Below are 12,826 nucleotides of genomic sequence, written 5' to 3' on the forward strand. Positions count from 1 at the left end.
AATTTCTAGGTTTTTTTATATTTAGGGACGTTTACTTGGGATGAGTGCAGATTAATTTTAGAATGTAGGTGTTACAAAGAGTTACACTGCTTTGACTTGCCTTTTTCTTCATCAATTGTGATTATCTGGGATGTCGTTCCCTCTTCTACTCTCAGTGAAATCTGAACATTTTGATGGGGTATTTAAATTATATCAATTTCCTGTTGTTTTCGGAAATGTTCCGATATTGTCAGAGTTTTCTTGTTCTCTTCCTCGACAGGCACATAACAGTTGATTAAAGGATACGATTTGATTACAGTTAGAACTGATAAACTCTCAAATTACCAATGAAATTTTGTTCTGCCGTGCGATAATCTTTTGTGTATGAGGAATGTAGCTCCATTATGCAGTACAGCTTTCATTACCTTCTTACCATGTTTCCCTTTCGACAATCCTCACTTTACAAACGTGATGTGTTGAGCTGCCTTCCATGAATTTAGTGTCTTATAGTACTATAGTGAAAACATGCAGCTTGCACTTTCCAGTAGATGGAGTTTTCAAAATATTTACCATAGTGGCACGCATCAACAGCAAATGGTCAGAATTGTATGAAGCACTAGTGCCACCTCTCGTACATTAAAATTTACGAGTGACTTGTTTCAGATGTCAAACATAGCTTATCCAGTTTAAAATGCTTGGAATCTGAAACGGGTAGTTAATACACTTCAGTGTGTAAGTAATATGATGTAGTACATAGATTTTTAGTGTTGGACAGATCTTTAGTGACACAAGTTATTTTGTTTTGATTTTGCTTCTTTCAAGGTTCTCCGTCCCATCGAATTTATTGTAATTATTATTACTATCAGTATTATTACGTTTTCTATAACTTATTCAACAGATATTCATGTCGTTAATGTAAGTTCGTGCTGCATCAACAAATCTGAAATATATCCAAAAATAACCGCCGTGGAACTGAGGCGAGATACAGGTGAATTCAGTTACTTTTCCTTCTCAGTTGTAAATGCGACGTGACAGCTCATGAATATCCATTAGCGTCCCTTTGCGATTCGTGCCGCTCCATCAATTTCAACACATCACGCGAAATATCCATTTATCGCCGGACCTAATTTCGGTACATGCGAGGCAAGTAATTTCCCGTAAATACATTATTTCCGCGTTTGAGTGCCACGACTTAACTTCCCTCTTTTATATACGTGGTATTCTCCATTTCCATAATTTGTGCAGTTTAAAAGGGCAAGAGGTACTATTGAGCTATGTCGTCACCAAAGAATACACGTAGTTAATGCAACTTCATGAATCAATGACATGAAAAATTCAACGAGACTGCCACCTACCAAAGTTGTGCTCTTTTAAAAGTAATGGTCTTGTGAACACCTTAAAAGCGGCTGTACCGAGACTGAGAGTGGTAGACAAATCCCCTCAGGAAAGTGTTGTAGTTCTTTAAGACGATTTGTATGTAGCTGATCGCTAATAATTTCCCGCATATGAAATTCCAGACTAACGGAAAAGAAACATGTACAGTATATGAGATCTGAGCATCAGTGTGAGCCCAGGATCTTAAAAGCGTGTGAGGAAGGTACAGGGTAACCCTCAAAAGACCGTTAACATTTGAGAGCGCGCTAATTCACATAATACTGTAGTTAGAGTGGTAAAACTCGACAGACATGCCTGAAATTACATTAGATGTTATTGAAACCTAAAATGTGTGCAAAAATCGGCTAGCAGATGGCGCTGGACAACAAAACGTCAGTGACTCCTGCGTGACAATCGTGTGTGAAATGAGCTGTTGTGAGAGAGGGAGTCAGTTACGTCAGAACACACAGAAAAGGAACTGTCAGTGAAGCTTTGCCATCGGAATGGAAATCTGCCACTCCAGCTTTACGATAGTATCACCATAAGAAGGATATTCGAACGGGTAAAGGTACTATGACAAGTGTCGAAGTTCGAAGCCACGGGTTGTTCAGACGAATGGCCGCGTAGCGGGCAACGAGACCAAAGTGCTGCTGGCGCTCGACCACTTCAGAAAGAGATGGAGATTTTTTTAAAAATGTGTGTGAAAATCTTATGGGACTTAACTGCTGAGGTCATCAGTCCCTAAGCTTACAAATTACTTAACCTAAATTATCACAATGACAAACACACACACCCATGCCCGAGGGAGGACTCGAACCTCCGCCGGGACCAGCCCCACAGTCCATGACTGCAGCGCCTTAGACCGTTCGGCTGATCCCGTGCGGACGGAGATTTTAGAAGATACATCTCCGCACTACATAGAACAGTAAGGCGTGCCTTCCCCCCCCCCCCCCCCCACCCCCCCCCACCCCCGTCATTTCTCCCGCAGTGGTGTCGGCGTCAACATGAACAGTTAGCCAATGCTTTTGTGACGCCGTAAGCATCTGCGATATCTGCACTTTAAAAAATGGGGGAAGATGACGACGATTGGCTGTCCAACTTGTTGTGGACCGCGAAGTCCATTTCATGTGAAATGGATTTCACACTCCAGGAGTCTGTCAATAACCACAACTGCAGAATTTACGCTACCAAAAATTTTAGAACTGTGGTAGAAACCCCATTCCATGATGATAAAGTCATCATGAGGTGTGGATTTACCACAAAATTATTGATCGACCCTGTTTCTTCGAGGAAATGCGGAGTGGTGAATTTCAATCAGTCTGCGTGAGGGTTGGGAGGTATTCCGATATGTTACGGATTCCCCTGTTACGGAATAGCCTGGTTGATAAATACCTGCTGGAAGGTAAGACTTTCACGCAGGATGGCACTCGACTCAATATTACTACACGTATGAAAGATCTGTTGCGCCCATCGTATGGTGAGCATCGCGTCTTGAGCAGCCACTTCCGTCATCCTTCTGTGGCCGAGCGGTTCTATGCGCTTCAGTCCGGAACTGCACTGCTGTTACGGTCGTATCCTGCCTCGGGCATGGATGTGTGTGATGTCCTTAGGTTAGTTAGGTTTAAGTTGTACTAAGTCCAGGGGACTGATGACCTCAGATGTTAAGTCCCATAGTGCTTAGAGGCATTTGAACCATTTGAACCGTCATGCTTTGCCTCCCAAGTCCCCAGATCTCAGTCTGTGTGATTAATTATTGGTTGTGGGATTGTATTGTATTGTACTGTATGAAACTGGGGACCTAGAAACGACAGAGAGGCTTCGTCCCCGCCGTAGCCCTCAGTGGTTCACAACCCCACAACAGGCTACAGCAGTCCACTCACCCCACCGCCGCCCCACACCGAACCCAGGATTATTGTGCGGTTTGGCTCCCAGTCGACCCCCTGGGAACGTATCACACCAGATGAGTATAACCCCAAGGTTTGCGTGGCAGTGTAATTATGGTGTACGCGTACGTGGAGATAGTGTTTGCGCAGCAATCGCCGACATAGTGTAACTGGGGCGGAATGTGGAGAACCAGCCCGCATTCGCCGAGTCAGATAGAAAACCGCCTTAAAAACCATTCAAACATTCACAGACTGGCCGGCTCACCGGACCTCGACACTAAACCGCCGGACGGATTCGTGCCGGGGACCGGCACGCCTTCCCGCCTGGAAAGCAGTGTGTCAGACCGCACGGCCAACTGGGCGGGCGGTTGTGGGATTACCTCAAGTCGCAAGTCTATCGCCAACGTCCAGTCTCATTAGGAATGCTAAGAGGCAATTTCTTACCACACGTCCTGATATGCTGTACAGTGCTGTCCACAACATTGTCCCCTGACGACAGCTATTGTTTCCTGATTTGCTGCCGACATATTGAACATTTGCTATAAACAACATCGCCTTTGCTAAAATTCAGTTGTTACACTAATTATTATTTTGTATCATATGAAGCGCCGTTTGTTGGTCATTTTGTGTAATTTTGTTTTGGTTTCAGTAAAACCCCATAACACTTCAAGCATCTGTATCAGTTTTTACCTCCATACCCACATTATCCCACAGTGCTAAGTGCCTGACAATTTGTCAACTTCTCAGGAAGTGTATTTTTTGAGATGTTTTGTTTCCCACACAAAGCGATTTTCCATGCATGTTGAAATTAAGTGTAGCAATTAGGAATCACATGTTGATGTTAGAAGATGTACAGGGGGCGTCAGCAATTTTTGGTGGCTATCCACTCAATTGTAGGAATGACTTTCGCCCTTCGCTAGAGGGAGACTGTGTGTCAATACATGATCATGTTTAAATAGGAAATTACTAGGATAGGAAAATGACATGTAAGGACTAATCCCCCTTAACTTACATCATTTATCCTTTTGGCCACAAACATTTATTTTTTTTTAGGTAACAACAGGTCGCCTTTAAGCAAAACAGGTAGGAAAATTCCAGGTTAATTGCCACGTTCAGTTTACAGACATGAATGCATTGAAATTTGTGAATGATGCAGTCATTGAATTACGATAATAATGGCCTCAGAAAAATTCAAGAACATAAGACTTTAAAATACTGGCCTTTCAAAATATAAATTTAAAAAAATATTAAATAAACCAGACAAATGCAAATAACTACAGAGGTATCTCATTGTTATCAGTGGCCTATAAGATCCTATCCAAGGCACTACAAAACAGGATTGAAAATCAAGTAGAGAAAGAACTGGGTGAATATCAGGCTGGGTTTAGAAAAGGAAGATCATGCAGTGAACAGATATTCAGTCTACTCTCCATAATACAACTTCGCGCACGCACATCGAAAAATCTAGTAATTACATGCATAGACTTCAAAAAAGCATATGATTCTATTGATAGACCAACCCTGATTAACACATTAGAAGAATTTGGGATTGATGATAAAAGCAGAAGTCTAATCCAGGAAACCCTTACGGGAACAAAATCGCAAGTGAAGTTTTTGGGTAGATTGTCACAACCGTTTGTAATTGGAACAGGTGTTAGACAAGGGGATGGGCTCTCCCCACTGTTGTTTAACATTGTCCTTGAAAAAGTGGTCAGGGAATAAAGAAAGAAGATGGCAGAAGCTGGAGTGAAAAATGGGATTACGTTAGGAAGAAATAAAACAAAAATTGAATGTCTGGCATTTGCTGATGACATGGCAATATTGGCAGATGACATCGAAACAGCAAAGATTCAGATAGAAATGCTGCATGAGATCGCTGAGAAGACAGGTCTACAAATATCGTATGAAAAGACAGAACTGATGATACAGGACAAAACAGACCCAACACAGACATTGCAAACTAAATATGGAATAATTAAGAGAGTTCATAAATTTAAGTATCTAGGGGAATGGATTACACCGACAGGGTTACCAAATGTTTCACTACAGGAAAGAGCAATAAAGATGGAAACGGCATACCAGCTATGCCGAAATGTATACAATAAAAAGTCGATCTCCATCAATGCCAAGCTCAGGCACTACAATGCGGTAATAAAACCAGAAAGTTTGTATGCGATTGAATGCATCCCACTGAACAGAAAACGTCTGTTGGAGAAATTGGAAATAAAAGAGAGAAAAATACTGAGAAAGATCTTAGGACCTAAAAAAGATGGACAAGATTATAAATTGCGATCCAATAAAGAGTTATACGAGAAAATTGAAAAACTGACAACATCCTTTAAAAAGAGAAGACTGAGTTTCTATGGGCATGTCAAAAGAATGGCACCAGAAAGAACGGCAAAGAAAATCCTGGAATACATGGAAAGCAGAAAGACACAAATTAACTGGCTGAAAGAAGTAAAAGAAGACATTGCAGAAATGAACATTATACCAGAGACAGTTTACAACAGAATGGAATATAGGAATGCCATCAACAAAATACAGGGATTCAAAGACCGAACGCAATCAAAGAAGACGGGAACAACCTGGTCGCAAGAACGTAAAGAAGCCCACTCAGAAAAAATGAAGAAGTACTGGGAAGAACGCAAGAAAAAGCACAAGAAATGACTGATGCTTAGCGTAGTCCAAAGTTGACTGTAACGAATAATAATAATAATAATAAATAAACCAGCCAGTATAAATAATTAAAACTGAGTTGTAGATAAATTTCTTGAAGCAAGCTCAAATCCAAAACCTTAGGCAGACTCCCAAAGGAAAAATATTAACTAGTTACCAAGAGGTAACAACTGAATTTTAAATTTTACCCAAAAGATTTACACCAATTAATTTACAATAAAATTTAGAACAAAGGTACAACATGAATAAAACAAAACAACAACAAGAAAGTCCTGGAGAAGAAGAGTGAACGACGACCCGGAAAAGACGTCGCGCCGATCAGCACCCCGTGTCTGTTGCTCCAAGCACTGCTGCTGGCCCTAGCTCCAACTGCCTGCACTGAACTGTTCGGAGGCTCCCGGACGCCGCTCCAATAGTCGCTCTCGAAGCCTACTCGAGGCAGTGATAACCGCACAAGAGAGTTACCCACACCATCTGGTGAGTCGCCAGCTAGAAGCTATCGATAGGGGAAGGTGAAACTAACTGCCACGGCACACATGCAATGAATTTCTCAAGGTACTCCAAATGGGACGTTTCTGGAGGAGAAAGTTTCTGGGAATTTTTTTTTTTTTTTTTTTTGAATCATCTGGAGACAGTGTGGTGCCAAATTCAGTGGGTTCGCCCATGGGTAGCGAAAGAGGCGGAGTCCAATGTATGAGCATGGGTGGACATTTGCAGTGCTGAGCATGTCTTTCCTCAAAACGAGTAGTTGGCTGTGGTGAGCATCTTTGTCGCTCCGGCACATAGGGAATTTTGAGAGATGCTTTACACCCTCTGCAGCATATTCTTTCGACTTGCAGTAGCAGTTGTTCAGTTTAATGCACGTAGCAGAGCCTGACAGTTTAGAGGTCCCCAATCACTGTTGCTTGAGACAGAATCAGACACATAGCATTAACGTCGATATTCAGAGCCAACTTCGTCAACCGACCATTACTATTTACACAATTGTGGTTTGTAGAAGTCCTCATTAAATCCCTTTTTTGTATTATTATTCTTGGACATGATACTCAATGCACATTTATCGTTTCATTGAATAAACTTTCTCTTATCAATACGTCGTTAATATGACAATTTTTGGTCTCTCTTTTTTTGGATATTTGATGTCAGTTATTATTTAATTACAAGTTTCCAACCTACGGTTCACTACTATGTCACACATCATTAATATGCGTTTAGATAGTCCCTTCTACACAGTTTTCAGTAGTGTAGGAGGTATATGAGAAAAGTAATAAGACTGTCCACACTGCAAGCGATATGATATTGCTGTGTTGTTCGACTTATGTAGGCCGGCGTATTCACGCCTTCCAGATCCCTAATCTGAGTTTCATCTCTGTACAGCCATCACGTGATTTTTGACAGCGCCGCCACTGAAGTTGTGGTTTTCTTGTCTGTTACAGAAAATGAACTGCGGAATTTAGAACATTATGCCACCGAATTTTGTGTCAAACTTGGGGAATCCACGAGTGTGATCTTTGAACAGTTGAAACAGGTCTATGGGGAAAATACCTTATCAAGAGCACAAGTTTCTCGCTGGCACAAATCATTTTTGGATACCCGAGAACATGTTGAAGATGAATCTCGACCAGGCAAATTTTCGACTTCAAAAACTGTCAAACACGTTGAACGTCTGCGTGCTCTTGTGAGATCTTACCAACATTCAACAATAGGAATGATGAGTGACCTGTTAAACAGTTTCACCGTGCATTAAGTTTTGACTAAAGTTTTGCCCTTGCGAAAAGTTTATGCGAAAATTGTGCTGAGAAACCTGACAACTGAGCTGAAGGATAGTCGAAGAAACATGCGCTTGTTGAGAGAGATCCCAATGGCCATGAATGGTTCAGCCTTGTGATCACAGGTTTTCTGGATTTCTGCGTACGATGCTGACACCAACTGCCAAAGTGAGAAGTGTCGCATTGAGACCGCTTTGACCGAAAAAAGGTCAAATCAGCAAATCAAAGATGAAACCTATGCCAATTTGCTTTTTGACAATAGGGGTATTGTGTACAAAGAATTTGTTCCTCCAAGACAAACTGTCAACCAGGTGTTTTACAAAGATGTCCTTAACGTCTCGGGGAAACGATGAATCTAGTGAGATTCTGCAGCATGGCATATATCTCACGGCCACTTCCATCACGGTAGTTTTTCAAAAGGACGCTATTTTGGGTCTCTGGAGAACATTCAAAAGAATGTGACCGACATGTTAAAGGCCTTGCCAGTTGAAGCCTTACAGCGCTGCTACCAAGACGGGGAACAAGACTCCATCAGTGTATAGCTCCGGAGAGGAACTACTTTGAAGGAGACAATATTGTTGTTTGAAAAAAATAAAAACTTTGGTACTTAAAAAATCAGTATCATTATTTTTTTCATGTATCTAGTATCCTAAGGGTTGTTCTGTGTCAGGCTTCACTCCAGTGCAGAAATTAATTTCAGGTAATTCCAAACTTACCATACCACTGTGGTGTCTTGTAACTGTTTCTAGTGCTTTTTAATCAATTGTGTAATCTAACAGTAATGGATGTATTCGACTATTTGTGCTCAATATATTACGTTTATCGTGAAGAGCCAGTCCCTGGACCAATTATCAATTCTGAGAAGGACGTCCTGCATTTCGCTGCAGGCTCCTGGAGTGGCAACGTCCCAAAGAACATTACGGAGAGTCCGACGTGGTGGCGCAGCGGTTAGCACGCTGGACCCACCATCAGGAGGACGATGGTTCAAATCAAAGTCCAACCACTCAGATTTAGGTTTTTCATGTTTTCCGAAATGGTTCCAGGCAAATTTTGAGCTGGTTCCTATGAAAGGGCACATACGATTTCCTTCCACATTTGATACAAAAAAATGGCTCTGAGCACTATGGGACTTAACTTCTGAGGTCATCAGTCCCCTACAACTTAGAACTACTTAAATCTAACTAACCTAAGGACATCACACACATCCATGAACCAGGCAGGATTCGAATCTGCGACCGTAGCGGTCGCGCGGTTCCAGACTGTAGCGCCTAGAACCGCTCGGCCACCCCGACCGGCCATTTGACACATTATAAGCCAACAATGACTTACAAAGAATGAGTAATCCACTCTGAAGTTTCTTTCTTAGCCAAGGTAATGTATTGTCTTTTCAAAACAAAATATGTACAATAGCCGTTTTCTTTATAACCTCCCACAGGCCATAAATAAGGGACAAGTGTATATAAGCAATTACTTTATAGCTAAAGTTACGTAATGTTACGTATACTTAGGGCTACTTTGACATAATCCATAATCACCACAACAGTTCACGTATTTGTCGTTCCTATGGACAATCTTTCCAAAATCCTCTTCATAAAATATTGCCGTTAATGGACTGAAATGAGAAGCTTCCTGGCAGATTAAAACTGTGTGTCATACCGAGTCTCGAACTCGGGACGTTTTACTTTCGCAGACAAATGCCCTACTGACTGAGCAACCCAAGCACACATTCACGACCCATCCTGAGTCTTCCTTGAATAACCCAGTCGGTAGAGCACTCGCTTACGAAAGGCAAAGGTCCCGAGTTTTAGTTTCGGTTCAGCACACAGTTATGATCATCCAGGAAATTCCATATCAGCGAAACTCCATTACAGAGTGAAAATTTCATTCTGTAATTGAAACAAGTCTTGATGTTGAGTTAAAGCTCCTTGTGTGTTTGGAGACGCTGCCCTCCAGCCACATCTTCAGTTCGGAGAGGAGATCGAAGTCACTGGTACTAGGTCTGAACTGAGTGGCGGGTGACGAAAAATATCCCATTGAAATTGCTGGGAGAGCCGTTGTGCTGCGCCAGCACTTAAAAGACGCGAGTTGTCACATTTGAGAACAATTATGGAATTTGGTATGTCATTTTTCTCCATATACTCGGCAGTTTCTACTGCATTATTCCCTTCTGCTTGCACGAATCGAGTAACCCTTCGCTGTTCGCACCTGGCGGGAGAATCAATTGAGATGACCACGTTAATGTAACTGCAGCTCAGCGCAGACTGACGTGTTTACCGCCGCGGTGAAAGGATGTGTCGTGCGGGAGATGTGCAGTCGCCTGTTGCGCACATCACCTGTCTGCAGCTTATCTGGCGTTTATGTTATGCGATTGCAGGCTGAAAAAAAAGAAAAGAAAAACAAACGCGCTGTCTGGGACTGAAAAAATAATGATTCTCTTATGTACCGAAAGGATCACATATTACACTAAAAAGATTTAGAGACATTCGTAATGGAAAACCACCTTACGTAATTCGGTTTAGTACTACATATTCATCATCTTTCCAGAAGAAAATTAAATGAATCTGAATTATTGTACCTATCTATGATGTTTCACTTGCAGTCCTCCCTCTTCTGCATTTTGCGCATTCCTGTATCCCTGCTCTGCTGTGGTCGTAACTACACAGACATTTTTCCTTCGATTTACTCTCAGTTCATACTGTTTATTGGTTAGACTGTTCATCTCATTTCAGTACGTTCAATAATTCTTCTCTCCTTCCACTAAAAAGAGTAACATAGTCAGCAACACTTTTGATTGATATACTTTCATCATAAATTTTAGTTAGACTCGTGAATGAATCTTTTATTTGCTTAATTGCTTCATCGATGTATACACTGACTAAAAGGGACGAAATTCTGCATCCCTGTCTTACATCCTTCATAACTGGAGCACTTAGTTCTTGGTAATCCATACTTACGGCTTGATCTTGGTTCTTGTACATATTGTATACTTGCCTCGAGCCTGCTGCTTTACTCTCGTAGATTTTATGGTCCACGCAGTCTTTTTTTTTGTTTTGTTTTGTTTTCTTTAATCGAATTTTTACGTTGTTCACAACTTACAACACCTTCCAAACTTTTAAGTCTAATTAAGTCCACAGAGACATGCTCTTTTCGAGAGGTACTTCTCACCAGAACGCGATTGTGCTGGTTTGGGGTCCAGAGTTTTGTTAGTCATGCCTTTTGCATTGTCACGATGATTTTTCCCTAGGAACGTTCATCCCCAAATATACATTTTTTTGTATCTAACAGTGGAAATAACAATTTACATAAATTTAGGTTTTAATTGTTTTTAATGCAACGAAATATTTTCTTAATAACTTTCTCTCCCTGTTTCACCCCTTATTTTAACCTCTGAGGGGTTAAATTTCCTAAAACAGTGAAACACATATTTTTTTAAATTCCTGACAGAGAAACTAAATTCAAATTTTCATAGATTAGCTTTGAAAATATTTCCGTAGTGAAATATTTCGTAAAACATGTCGTCCCCTATGTCACCCACTGAAGGATTGAAATGCAAAACAGTGAAACACGTATATTTTTATTTGTAACTGAGAAGTCAAATACCAATTTTCATAGACATAGTTCTGAAAATACATAATTAGTTCTTTAAAAACGATATTTTTTTAATTCATTTACTATTTCACTCCCAGATAGGTTGGATTCCTAACAACACTCAAAAACGTATTTCTTTATTTCTGAGCGAGAAACCAAACATTAATTTCCGTAGGTGTACCTTCAAAATTGCCTTAATAGCAACATATTTTTAAAAAAGCAGTTCATACCATATTTCACCCCTTTTGGGGTGGACCTTTGAAAAATCCCTTCTTAAACGACGCTCGACACAAACAGTTTAAGATCAACACCCTCTCCAAATTTCAAGTATCTGTTCTTAACGGTTTGATTTGGACGATGATGAGTCAGTCAGTCAGGACATGATGAAAACTATTTTTTTAGCTTTCTGTTAGATAACACCAGTACCCTCGATTCTTTAAAACCATCGGACTGTCATTTAGAAAAGAGCTCCAAACGTCTGATTATTTTACAAATGAGATAATGTGTCAAATCGTTTTGGTTTCATTAGTTTGTGCTCCGTTTCAAGAAAAACTAGTTTTTCACGCATATCAGTTTTTGGTTTTTTTTTTTTTTTTTTTTTGCTCCTACATTCAGTGGTGTATGTGGGTACTGCCTGTAAATGTGTGCGAATAGAGGTAGCAGTAAATAAGAAATAAATTTAAACGTCATGGCTGAATTTGAAATTTTGCTAAATGAACAGCGAAAATGTAGCAAGGGCTTCATCATTTTGTGGGGGATGACAGCCAGAAAAAGTTTTGAAATTATTCGAAATTACGTGTAAAGCTCTTATTTTCAAGTACTCTGCTTGAAGAGATATACACTGATTCTAATTTTAATATATAGTTTATTGTGTTAAACATATAACGTAAAATGATATCTCTTAACCAGTAGACTATGGCAGCATTTTAAAATTTTAAATTCGAACAATAAACTGTTAATTTTGTTGCCCCTGGCAGCCTCTAGAAGGACAGCATCCAAAAAGTATTGGGTGAATGTTTTAGCTGATTAGTAACAAAGACAAGTAACAAGCAGTAATCACAGCACAATACCTAACACCATAGTCTGTTATCACGTATCGGAGGCGCTCTTTCAATATCTCTATCCGTTTTCCGTTTCCGTAACACTAGTCCAATGGTCTCTGGGGAATGGCTTAGTAACAACAGTAAAATATTTGATTGTTTAAGAAGTAATCTGCTAGTAGCGTGAACAAAAGAAGCGTATTGAAATTCACAAAAAAGAGCCCACGACATAGTGCGTAAGAACAGCCAGTTTCTGGAAAGCCATAACCATATATTTATCTTAAGAAAACTACGAGTTTTTCTAGTAGAGTTATAAACATTATGCACTCAGCGCAATTTGGTACCGATGATTATGAGAACATCAGATCTGTAGAAAGACCAAAAGATTCTCAGGAAAATTCTTTCTAGGCTGCTAGTTTCAGTGATTCAAAATAACTAGGGCTGCACACAGCCACCCTTCCAAAATCGTATCACACTGGCAATTCTTGCAATAGCGCTAAACTTCTAATCTCCATTT

General features: G+C 40.4%; 1 protein-coding gene across 1 annotated transcript in view; it reads left to right on the forward strand.

Moving 5' to 3' along the window:
• Positions 1 to 12,826, forward strand: part of LOC124712462 (protein qui-1) — a 1,341,285-nt gene that overhangs the window by 1,085,653 nt on the left and 242,806 nt on the right. The window lies entirely within an intron of this gene.

Source organism: Schistocerca piceifrons, chromosome 8, assembly GCF_021461385.2.
Source record: "Schistocerca piceifrons isolate TAMUIC-IGC-003096 chromosome 8, iqSchPice1.1, whole genome shotgun sequence".
Lineage (NCBI taxonomy): Eukaryota > Metazoa > Arthropoda > Insecta > Orthoptera > Acrididae > Schistocerca > Schistocerca piceifrons.